This window comes from Parasteatoda tepidariorum, chromosome 2 (genome assembly GCF_982258835.1).
Source record: "Parasteatoda tepidariorum strain Cologne lab strain chromosome 2, Ptep-v5.0, whole genome shotgun sequence".
Classification (NCBI taxonomy): Eukaryota; Metazoa; Arthropoda; class Arachnida; order Araneae; family Theridiidae; genus Parasteatoda; species Parasteatoda tepidariorum.
In genome coordinates this window covers 37286881-37300435 of record NC_141756.1, presented here as the reverse complement: position 1 = coordinate 37300435, position 13555 = coordinate 37286881, and the positions used below count along the sequence as shown (strand labels likewise).

Below are 13555 nucleotides of genomic sequence, written 5' to 3'. Positions count from 1 at the left end.
ACCTAAATAACTTTTGATCTAATGATCAGATTTTCACTTTCTAGGTTTCAATTTTAATGGCTCGAGGGGTTCAACCTCAAATATGCTAATTAATAAGTGCAGATGATATTTCAAGTTACGAAATCAGATACAAAAACATACTTTCTCTAAATTTACATACTTTTCTTTTCGATGAATTTGGATTTCTGACCCCCAAAATATAAGGGATAGCAGCAATCTGGGAAATGTGGTCCCAATAGTTTGGCAAGAAGAGTGTTTTAAAGTTTTTACCCCTTAATGTTAATTTACTTTTTGCGTATTTCTCTATATCTCGAAAAGGTTTTAAGTGAATTAGAATAAAATTTACACTCAATTATGTAACTCATTTATCCAACGATATTTTAGTGCAAGAAATTACTTTTAGTAAATCTTATTATTTTTCTTTATTTCATGTTCTTCATTATTTCTTTACTATTTTTCATTAAGAATGAGACAAAACTACTTTGGATTGAAAGGGATCATTTCAAAGGTTTTAATTTTACATGACGAAATGAAAAATTCGAGCGAAATCGGTCAAAAATTTTCTGTCAAATCAAATTTTAAAAGCATGACTGTTTCAAAATTTATTTATTAGGAACTATTGGATCGATTTCACTTAAATTTTGTATTTCGACATGCAAATAACTTATATTCTTATACATGATGCAGAAAATTTTATACCTTGCAATTCAAAATTTTTTCGATCATTCTTAAATAAAATTACAAAAAGCAATAAATATTTACTAAAAGTTATTTTTCAATTCTATGATTTTTTATATGTAAAATTATCTTTGGATAAACGAATTTTATTATTGAGTATAAAAAATATTTAAATTCTCGACATATGGTGAAATACGCCAAAAGTAAAATTAATATTAGGGGGTTCAAACTTTGAAACTCTCATCTGACCAAACTATTCGAACCATAATTCTTAGATTACGGCTACTCCCTATTTTTTGGGGGTCAGAAATTTGAATCCGTCGAAAAAAATGTATGTTTATTAAGAGAAAGTACGTTTTTGTGTCTGATTTCGTAACTTCAAATATTGTCTGCAATTATTAGTTAGCATATTTGAGATAACCCCTACGAGCCATTAAGATTGTCCTAGAGTGTGAAAATCCAATCATTAGAACAAAAGTTATTCAGAGTTTTTCCTTTTTTTTTTGCGCACTGTAAGTTTTAATTGCAGGAAAAAAAGACAACTACCTGGATAAAAATATTTCCAGAATACGTTTTCTGAAATTTTCCGGAGTTTTTACAACAGGTTTTTTTAATGTTATTTCTCCATTATTACTTAAAAATAAACATTCAAAATATGTAAACATTTAGGAAACACATTTTGAGACTCAAATAGCAAACTTTTTGTTAAGTTAAAATTTGAATCTTAGTAGAATGAAACTAAAATAGAATTGTAAAGAAACAAATATTGAGTTTTTTTTTACGATATATAAGATTCAGATTATACTGTAAGTTCTTTTTATAAAGCAGCATATAAAATCAGTGCAAATTATATAAGAGTTGTACAAAGGAAATTCAAATACCTTTACTTAAGGCATTTTATTGAGTTGCTAATACTACTGGAACATGTTTTCTCGCAGTCAAAGAGTACATAAACGAATGGAATTTCATTGATCACTAACGAATATAATATAATTTAATCTAAATATATTGAATAAAATTGAATGTAGTTGTATAATAACAATTAAATGTTAATCAATATCAACGATCAAATGCTATTAGATTCAAATCATGAAATGTAATTAAATATAAACAATGAAATGTAACAATGAAATGTATAAACAATGAAATGAATATAAAGGTATAAAATTATTTGAACATTATTCAATTTAAGATAATTGAGAAAAAATTAATGAAATGTAACAGGATGCAAGCAATTTAAACGATTACAATTAAATTGCAGGATTGAAAAGAATAGAATCAAACCAATTCAGGAACTATCGAATATTCAAATAGAATAAAATCTTATAAAGTGGATATACTGTAATAGCATGTTATAAAATTTTTTATGAATATAATTTAACATAATTGAGTCAGACGTAAGAAATATATTTCTAAGTTTTGTTGTAGATTAAAGGCATGATCGAAAGAACAGAAGGAATAGAATTAAGAATATACTCTAATCGAAAGTAAAACAGTGCATTATGAACGTCATCGAAAATAACCAACTGAAGAAGAATTTAAACTAATTGTATAATTGTAAACAGATAGTTTTTTCTCAAACCGAATTAAAATAAGCTGGTACAAAAGCCTCTGTGTGTGAATAAATGCATTGTGAAAAAATAATATAATCAAATTTATTTCAATGAGAAGTATATAAAGAAATAAACACAGTGCAAAATACAAGTAAATATATCCTTATTAAATTACTATAAAAATACAGTTTTCTTATTTACTTAGCAATCATGTTAACGCTGTAGTCAACATACACAGTGTAAAAAATTCAAATACGGTACTTGTTAACGTAAAATCCATTTTTACCGTAACATGTTACGGAACAAAATATATGATATACTATATTTTTAACAGTAAAAGCTACTATAAAATCACTGAAATTAAAAAAAATAATACTATAAAAAATAGGGTATATTATTTTACCGTAAAAATGGATTTTACGGATGATTCGCCCAAAAGCAGTTACTTTATTCCGTAATTTAATACGAAAATTTTTATAATGCATGCTGAATGAAACCCATAATACCCATTACCCAAAATAGTTATAATACCCATCCGCCAACTGTTCAAAATTTCACTGTAAGCTAAATTGACATCAAGCTGCGATATAAAACCTTTCGAGCATTTCTCAGCAGACTGCTTAAAAAACATCGACCTTAACAAAAACTGAACTTTTCTTATAGAACAATAAATGCCCAATGAACCCAGAGTCCAATCAACAAAAGAAGTAACAAAATGGCTCACAAATTAGAAAAGCAGGGAACAGGCCTCCCCGAATCTAAACATTCGATCATCATCGATTCCTTTAAAGCTCAAATAAAATTGTGATCAAAAAGTGACATTATTAGCAACTAAGAGAACTCTGCTTGGGCAAACAATTGAGAATTCTCATCTCAGTGGTCCTTAGACTAGTGACAGCCTTTAAGATGAAAACCAAAACATGATTATCTTGCCTCTCACCTCTACTAATTCCACGTCTTGTCTTCCACAGAGTTCCTATCAAACATTTAATTTTGAACACTTGAAAACATGCATTGTCTTGGACCACAGCCTACAAAAAAAAAAGGCAAGCATCTCTTCAACGAAGCACATCCATACTAGTCAGGACTTCCAGTGGCTTAACTGCAAAAGGTGGGTGTTGATTAGTAAATATTAAGTAAGCCATTTTCAATATTTACATTTTCTCCCCTCTAGCCTTACTTCAGATAAAAGAAAGAAACAAATAAAATGATAGAGGAAACTCTACTTACAACAAACTGTAATTCTTATAGCAATTTAAAAGCAGATGTAAAGCTTACAACAAATTGTAATTCTTAATTGCATCGCATAGCCCGGCTATATATATATATATATATATATATATATATATATATATATATATATATATATATATATATATATATATATATATATATATTGTAAAAAAAACTGAAAAATAATTACATTTTTTTATATTTTATTTCAATTTTAAATAAGTCATACATAGCCAAATTTTCAGAGCAAAATGAATACATAATTAAATTAAATTAATCCTTACTCGTTATTCATGATATTATTTTAAGCAGAGCTATTGTTTTTTTCTTCTTATAACATTTCATGCCTGTAAAAAAAATTAAAATAGAGAAAAAACTATGCAACAATAGAGAAAATATTTTTCCCACATGGAAAAATAATTCTGGTAAAATTACCAAACTGTATGATAATGAACTTTCTGATTTAAAAAAAGAAGAAAAAATCAAACATATTTCTGGTAATGAAAATAAAATTATTCGATATTTAAACAATTAATTTGATAATTTTTCGGTTCATATAGCAACGGAACAGAGTACCACTAATTCTGTTTACCAAAATTATTATTTTTATTATCACAAAATTAATGGAATAAACTAAACTAAGAATTAAATTTTATTTAATAAATGGTTTTTAAACCATGCTCTAAGGTGTCATGATAAAATTAGCAACTTTTACCACATTTGTTAGATTTTATCCCGTATCGTAAAACCCTATTTTAATTTTAATTTTACCAAAATATTTCCCCAAGTGCTTTGACGAAAATTGCCGAGCTGTCTGGCGGTCCCACAGAGGTTATTTGGTAAACATGGCAAAAACATCCCAACATGGTAAATTTTACCATATTCTGGTTTTTATGACAAAACTTTTTTTTCTCAGTGCAAATATGAAAAACGTGTAAGGTGATTTTTATAATTAATTATTGCTGTTAAGTAATTCCCGTATTACATTAAAGCCACGTTTTTCTAAAATACGCTTACAAGAAGAAAAAAAAAATGAAAAGCACAATCTATATACTATATATTTCTCTTACACGGCGACAAAAAAGCCTCATTACAACTCCCCGAATGGCAACGCTAGAAAATCGACCAATGATTGCCGCTAAAAATGTCACATGCCAAATCTAGCTGAGGTGGCTCAACGTATAGCGATTTTAAAAACGAAAACTGAAATAACCTTAAGCTAGGCAGAAGTGAGTAGTCTTTGTCGATAGATCTCTATTTTAGTATTTTGTTGAAAGCGCTTTTTTTCACGAATTTATATATTACGAATTTATTTGACGATTTTTGATTTATATCTCGAATTTATTCGTTTTATTATTTTTATTAGTTATTCATTAAAAAATGAGTCTCAATCGTGCTGTTACGCTTTAAGATTTTATGCTATAGCATATTTCTAATAGGTTTAGCGAATTACATGTCATTTATTTGATTCAAAATTTATTTTAATGACTTAGTATTTACTAAAAAGATATAATTTTTTTTTAAAAAAAAAGTTTTTATATGGATTTGAATGATTGTTTTGAAAGCCCACCAGTAAAAAATATTTGGCTTATACAGTTAAAATAATAAGTAAGGACATTACGTTGTTTGAAAGCGATTAAATGTACCACGTGGAAAAAGGCTTATAATTTCTGATTATGTTTTTATTGCATCAAAGATTATATTTTTCATTTCTTTAAACTATTTACCACACTATTTAATCCAATTACACTAAATACATGATTTAATGTCAAGAGCTTATTTTAAAAAGGTTTCAAGTAAATTTTATTTCACTCTAAATTATACTCATCGATTTCTTAAATCATACAATAAATGTATGAGTTAGTACTCGTATTTTATCGTTCAGTACACAGAACTACAGTTGAATGATAGTAGTTTGAATACATCAAAGTAGTCAGAGAAGCATTCTAAATAAAATAAGTTTATCATTGAACTGCTGACAATTAAAGTTAAGACAACATGAAAAGTACCAAGTATATCACAAAATTTATGTTTCACGCATCATTATTTGTTTTCTTTATACAGTTTTTATGCATTAAAATAAAATGTTCACTAACAGGGGCAGTAACTGAAGAGTGCTTTATTTAAGGTTAACTAATTGTCGTAAAAGTATTAAACTCAATAAAAGTAAAGCAATTTATCAAAATCCTTATTTTAAAAGAAATACAGTTCGCTTATTTCGTTTAATTCAATAACGGCGGAATAAATCAAAGTATATTAAAGGCAACAAAAAAAAAAGCTTCAGATTCCTCGGAAATGTTTTAATGTTAGAAATTTAGATAAAAATTTTTTATTATTTTAAATAGTATTCACTCTAAAAACAATTAAAATAACTTTTCTTTCATTAAAGATTGAATTTTTGCATAAAATACGTTGCTTTAAAAATTATAGAATATATATATAGTTCAGATCTAGGTTCAGATGTAGTTTCAAAATATGTTAAGAGTTTTGCATTCAGACATCAAAATTTTGTATAAAATAATTTTTTTGTTTTAAAATTTGCAGGGAGAGTTTTATTTAATTCTATTTTCTAGCAAAAGCTTTGAAGTATTTCTTATTTTATTTTCCAAATTTAATTAAAAATTTCGAACAAATGATAGTCTTTTGAATTAGTTTTACAAGTTAATATTTTATTTATTAATCACGAAACCGAGATACTTTTTTCCCTGCATTTTTCGCCACTATTTTATCTAAAATTTCCTTCGTAAAAGTAGATTTAAAACTATTTAATATAAAATAAATGTATTATGTAGTTTAAAATATTATAAATGATTCGTGTATGATAGCATTATTTTGCTTCAAATAATATGAATACATATTTCTGAATAGTATGAATGCATATTTCTTTTCAGACATATAGGAAATATTTATGGAAGAACCAAGGATCATAAACAATCAGCCACCAGCAATCTACCTTAGGAAAGCCACCCCTCTTTATTACCATTTTAATCTAAAACAAAGTTAAATTTGAAACAAATTCTTGGTTTGAAACTCTTAAAATTGCACCTCAAAAAGGAAAAAAATTGGAAACAAATAAGGAGATTGTTTATACAATATCGTTTGTTCCCATAAAACAATTAAACTCGAGTTGTAATTAATTAATACTCGTTATACCGAAAACACTCGTAATACCGAAAACAAGAATATGAAAATAATAAAAAAGAGCAACAAAAAAGATTTGATTTATACGTTTAAAGATATGTATAAGAATTATAAGTTCTTTGAAATGGATAAAATGCACCTGATGGAAAAAAATTGGTAAATTTTGAATTATTTCTATATAGTTTTTTTCTTGTAACTAATAATATATTTTCATTATTTCTAACTACTTACTAGACCATTTAACTCTTGAAAATACGATTTCGTAACTGGAGCTTACTTTTAAAAGGATGCAATGAAATATCGTTTATAATACATTGAACTCATTCATTTCTCAAATAGTTCATAATGCATTAGTTATTACTCGTAATTTTTGCTCATTACATTAACTACAGGAAAATGATAGAAGTTGGATACATCAAAATAATAAACTAAATACTCTAAATTAAATTTAATATTGCGCTGCAGACAAGTGAAGTTAAAAAAACATGAAAAAAACCCAATTATGTCACATAAAAAAGGTAAAATGTCTGTTTTATGTGACATTCGTGTATCTTGTGCTTAATAAAACATTATTTACAAGAAATGTTTTCTAATATGAACAGTTGCTGAGGACCGTTTTTTTTATGGTTAACAAATTATTGTTGAAGTACTAAATTCGATGGAACTAAAACCATCTGTTTAACTGATTTGTACAAAAGTAATGCGGAATTATTTTGTTTAACTAATTAATAGTTAGAGAAATTAAGGTATATTAAAAGCTGAAAAGAAAAATGTCAGATGCCATTGTTCATTAAAATTAGAAATTTAATTTCTAAATATTGAATTTTATTGAAGATATTCAGTACGAAATTCATGTTTATTTGAAAAATAAAATACGAATTGCTGATTAAAAATATAGTTTAAAATTATAGAATATACTCGAATCAAAATTCTTGATTGTCCCATCAAATCATTTTGATGGTTTATGTTGGTTTCAGTGTGATTCCAGATGGTTCAATATCATTTGAGGGTCAACCTCGTCCAACATTTTCCATTATGCCTTCATGGTTTTTGATATGGTAACAAACTTCCATCATTCCATGATGGAAAATGATATTTTAATACCATGACCATCAAGAGAAGTTTGATTCTCATGGACTAACAATCCATGATGAGCCGTGATGGTTTAATAGGAATTCTTGTTGATGCTCAGGAATATACCATCAAAATAATCTGGTTTTTTTATGTTGGACCATCTTAAATCCGTCCGAATTCCTACATTGGGATGATGGTTGTTCATGATCGTTCCAATATTTGATTTCTAAGATATTATGATGGAAATTTGTGAGGGTTCAATATAAATAAACCATCTAATCAAGTTGCTATTCTTTCGTTGGACCATCATAAATCAGTCCGAATTCCTACATTGGACTGATGGTTACTTATGTTCGCTATCGTCAAAAAATATAATTAATCATTGAAGGTTATTGAAGGTTACCATCCAGATTATGTTGGTTCATCATTGAAAAACCATGAAAAATTTGGACTTGGGTATAGTTAAGACATAGCTTCAAAAATGTTTAGAGTTAGAGATTAAAATCTGGATATCTTGAATGAAATATAATTTTTTTTTCTTCAGATAATTGCCAGGGAAATTTCACTGTAGCAGGTTTTGTAAAGCGTTTCTAAAATATTTCCTAATTTTAATTCTAATTTTTAAAACTTAATTAAAACTTTTCTTTTAATTTTTCAACTTATTAATTTTTTTTATTAATTTCTAGGTACGGTTACAAAATCGATGAAATATTTTCCACACTTTTATCTCCTCTTCAATAATTTCTTTCATAAAAATAGAATTAAGAGTGCTAAATGTAAAAAATGCATTTAATTTAAAATATTATCAACAAGTCATGTACGATAATATTATTTCGCTTCACATAAAGATGGAATATATATTTCCTTTCAGTCATAGAGAGGAAAATTAAAAATGAAGTACAATCAGGCACCAACAATCTACCTTGCGAAATCTAAGACACTTATTTACAATATTAATTTGAAAAAAGGCAAATTTGATGCGAAGTTTTGCTTTGTAACTCTGAGCTTTTCGCCACTGAAATGAGAAAAATAGAGAGAAAAAAACATTGCTTAAGCAATATCACTTGTTTTCATTAAATATTTAAACTTGAGTTGTAATGCATTCTTATTTTTTTTATTTTTATTCTACAGCTGCGTTTGAAATCTGAACGAAATACGCTAATTTTAGAATACGATAAAATTGAAATATCTTTCGTTGTGTAACTATTTTTACTCTAACGGAATAAAAGCAAGTACAATTCTGTTTATATAAAAAGAGAAATTAATCAAAATAATCACTACATTTGTTTTTGCATGTATTTAAAATAATATTTTCTGTAATATTTTTATTTCAAGAAATAATATATCTTTGGACTTAGTGCATAAAGTTATTTGCTATTTATATGAAAGAATTCAAACAAGATACAAATTCGAAAAAATGGTTTATTGCAACAAAAGGTTATGATATTTATTTGTACTTTTATAAATGCATTCGTAAGACAAAGCGAATTGATGTATGCTTAGATTTTAGCATCTACAATTAATAAATTCCAGTTTTATTGCTAACAACTATCCTTTTTTAAAATTTAAAACAATATACAAAAGTCTTGTTTCAATTAATTGTTTTTGCTTAGTTTTAATATATTTACTCAATATTATGAAAACGAAGTTTAAACTAAAATAATAACTGTTAAAATTTAAGAATGAAAATATTTTAGAGTCGTATGTTTTGTAAATATACATTGTATAAGTTAAACAAAGCCAAGAAGAAGAAGAAAAAGGATTATAGATCGATATAACATTTTATTTTCTGGATTTCCATAAATTAAATCACAACATTTTAATCTGTTATGAAATAAATATTATTTTTAGCTATCAACCGAGAAATAATGTAACCAAAAAATATAAACTCGATAAATAAAAATAATTAAATTTAAAAGAGAATTAGTTTATTTATGTGCATACTTATATACAAAAAAAGAAAAAAAAATTACTTTGAGCTTTTATGCTTTACGTACTTTTGTATTTTTGAGTACTTTTATGCTTTAAAGTAAAATTCGTTAATTTTATCATGATGTTTTAAAGCATTGCATAAAAATTATTTATTCAGATAAATTAATTTTCAGCTTTATATCTTTACTAGATGTGTGGAAATAAGAATTACAATGTTAATAACTAGAATTTCCGGAAAACTATGAGCATGGAGGAATGCTAACCGTTATTTCTCAATTTGTCTCGTAAGCACCAGACTTTTGTTCATTAAAAGTTGTTTTTTCTTAAATTTTAATTCATTACAAGCTTATCTACAAATGACGTTTTTTTCTATTTAATATATATATATATATATATATATATATATATATATATGTTCAAAATGAAGATAAAACGAAGGAAAATTATAGACATGGGAAAAAAAGAGGGGGGGGGAATAATAATGAAAAGAAATAACAAACAACTGATTAAAAAAAATGATGAGTTTAAAAAAAAAGAAAAAAAAAGAACCGGAAAATAAAAAATATAATCTTTTCATCAGCCCACACCATTATATCTGCAAAAAAGAGTGCTTTCTGATATTGTATCAATATAGCCAAGGCAAAATATATTAATACAATAGTGTGAGGAGCACTCAAAGAAACTTTTTACAAAAATTACAACAAATGAAATAGAACACAATAAGTGAAAATAACACGTAAAAACAGAAAATAAAACAAAATAAAAAGAATAATCAGTATAAAACAAAACCTCTAAGGCGAGAAGCGAAATGTTTCAAGAATGAATGTTTTCAGATTTTGTAATCTGGCAATCTTGTTGCGACAATATTTTTAAATCATTCTTGAAAAATTTCCCGTTCTTGTAAGTACATCTGATTTTGCTACTCGCTTTAGAGGTTTTGTTTCATACTTTTTTTTTCTTTGTATTTTACTTTATTTTCTGTTTTTGCGTGTTATTTTTACTTTTTATGTTCTATTTTATTTGCTGTAAATTTCGCAAAAATTGTTTTAGAGAGCCCCTTACAGTGTATTAATATATTTGGCCTTGACTATATTGATACAATATCAGAAAGCACTCTTTTTGCGGATATAATCGTGTGGGCTGATGAAAGGATTATACTAGTAGACTAGTAGACATAAATTTCTTATCTTTTTCAGCTGCCAAAAGGAGTAAGTCCTAAAATTTTTAAGATGCTGTCATTATTTCAATAAATACTTACGTTTTTATTTACACATCCTGTACATATCTTGTTTTTTTGCAGAGTTTACACCTCGAAAAAAGACTTTATATACTTTTCTAATTAAATTAATAAACCAAGAATTTTAAAAAATGAAGTATCAAAAAACATTAATTTTCTCAATTGTTGTGTTTTGGACTTAACCGCATTGGCTTCTGAGCGACTCATATATATTCGTTACATAGTTCGAAATGAAGAAAAAAACAAAGAAAAATTCAAGACATATGAAAAAGGGGGAAATAATAAGTAAAAAAATAACAAACAACAGTTTAGAAAAAAAAAAGAAGAAAAAAAGAAATTTTATTTAAAAAACCGGGAAAAAAAACCGGAAAAAAAAAGATATAATCTTTTCATCAGCCCTCACGATTATATCCGTAAAACAGAGTGCTTTCTGATATTGTATCAATAAAGCTAAAGCAAAATATATTAATACAATAGTGTGAGGAGCACTCAAAAAAATTTTTATAAAAATTACAACAAATAAAATAGAACACAATAAGTAAAAATAACACGTAAAAACAGAAAATAAAACAAAATAAAAAGAAAAATCAGAATACAACAAAACCTCTAAGGTGAGTAGCGAAATTAAATGTACTTTCATGAACGGGAAATTTTTCAAGAATGAATGTTTTCATATTTTGTAATCTGGCAATCTTGTTGCGAAAATAAAAAAACAGTAAAATTATTTATTTTATTTTATTTTACTGTTTTTTCTTTTTCTTTTATTTTATTTTCTGTTTTTACACGTTATTTTTACTTATTTTTACTTTTTGTGTTCTATTTTATTTGTTGCAATTTTTATAAAAAAAAATTTTGAGTGCTCCTCACACTATTGTATTAATATATTTTGATTTGGCTTTATTGATACAATATCAGAAAGCACTCTGTTTTACGGATATAATCGTGTGGGCTGATGAAAAGATTATATCTTTTTTTTTCCGGTTTTTTTCCCGGTTTTTTAAATAAAATTTCCTCCTTTTTTTCTTTCTAAACTGTTGTTTGTTTTCTTTTTACTTATTATTTCCCCCTTTTTCATATGTCTTTACTTTTTCTTTGTTTTATTCTTCATTTTGAACTTATCTAATGGGCTCTGTTTACTTGCAGTTTAAGCGCAATAAATGAAACTTATTGCTTTTCTTAACTTTCTTCGTGTTTTCTTGTATTTATATATATATATATATATATATATATATATATATATATATATATATATATATATATATATATATAATTATAAATTATATAAATTATATCCCTCTTTTTTGCGGGTATAATCGTGTGGGCTGATGAAAAGATTATATCTTAATTTTCCGAATTCTTAAAAAAAAATGTGACCTTTTTTTCGGATTTTTTTCTCTGTTTTTTTTTTTTTTTTTTTTTTTATTATAATTCCCCCCCCTTTTTTTATTGTTCTGTAACTTTTCCCTTGTTTTATCTACATTTTGAACTTATTTTATAAGTTCTATTTACTTGCAGTTTATGCGCAATAAGTAAAACTTATTGTTTTTCTTAATTTTCTTCGTGTTTTTTGTATTTATTCATTATGCTATATATATATATATATATATATATATATATATATATATATATATATATATATATATATATATATATATATATATATATATATATATATATATATATATATATATATATATATATATATATATATATATATATATATATATATATATATATATATATATATATATATATATATATGTATATATATATATATATATATATATATATATATATATATATATATATATATATATATATATATATATATATATATATATATATAATAACAGATATATATTTATATATATATATATAATAAAAACCAAAAAAAAGTTCAAATAAATGATATACATTGCTGAAAAAATAAAATCTAAATCAAGTACTTAGAATCAATGATTTATTCACAAACTATTTCGTTGTTGAGCCATTAACATAAATCCCTGTTTAAATAAAATTAATCTTATTAAATTAATAAAAATGTATTTATTCAGTTAAGAAATACAGATAGGGAATAATCAAATCGAACTAAATCAAGCACTCAGTATACTTGCTTTTTTTTTCACCGATTGTTATGTATTCCATATCTTTGTCTCGTGGGTCTCTTTGAAACATTTGTGGTCGCACGACAAGAATAATGTTTCTGAGAAAAGAAAAAAGCAAGCAGAGTTCACCATACTGGATATGAAGAAGAGGAAATAAATGACCGTTGAAGAAAAGTAAGCGAAAGAATACAAGCGATTCTGTAATGCTTAGAATATGTAAATGGTAGAATTCCAATGAATGCAGAATAAGATTTGAAACACATTTTGGCTCACATTATTATGATTTTCTTCAGTCTGTTTCATTGCATAAGAAAAACATTAATCTAAACATTATATTCCCTGAATGGTAAAAATGTATCTTATTATTTTCATTTTCAGTTGTTTATTTTAAGATGTAAAATGTTTTTTTTTATTATTATATTCAAAGATTAGTTAAATTGCTTTTTTTCCTTTTAACTTACATCTTTTTTTTTTTTATAAAAAATAATAGATTTCATTAAAATGGAGCAATTTTGTCATGTTCGTAAAAAATTGGTCTAGTTGTCCTAATTATTTACGAAACTATAAGAAAGTAAAAAGAAATATTTCTGTGCTTGTTGAAA

General features: G+C 25.4%; 1 protein-coding gene across 4 annotated transcripts in view; it reads right to left on the bottom strand.

Annotated features, from left to right (window-relative positions):
* The window catches only part of LOC107436947 (potassium voltage-gated channel protein Shaw), a 295041-nt gene that overhangs the window by 162056 nt on the left and 119430 nt on the right, over window positions 1-13555 (bottom strand). The window lies entirely within an intron of this gene.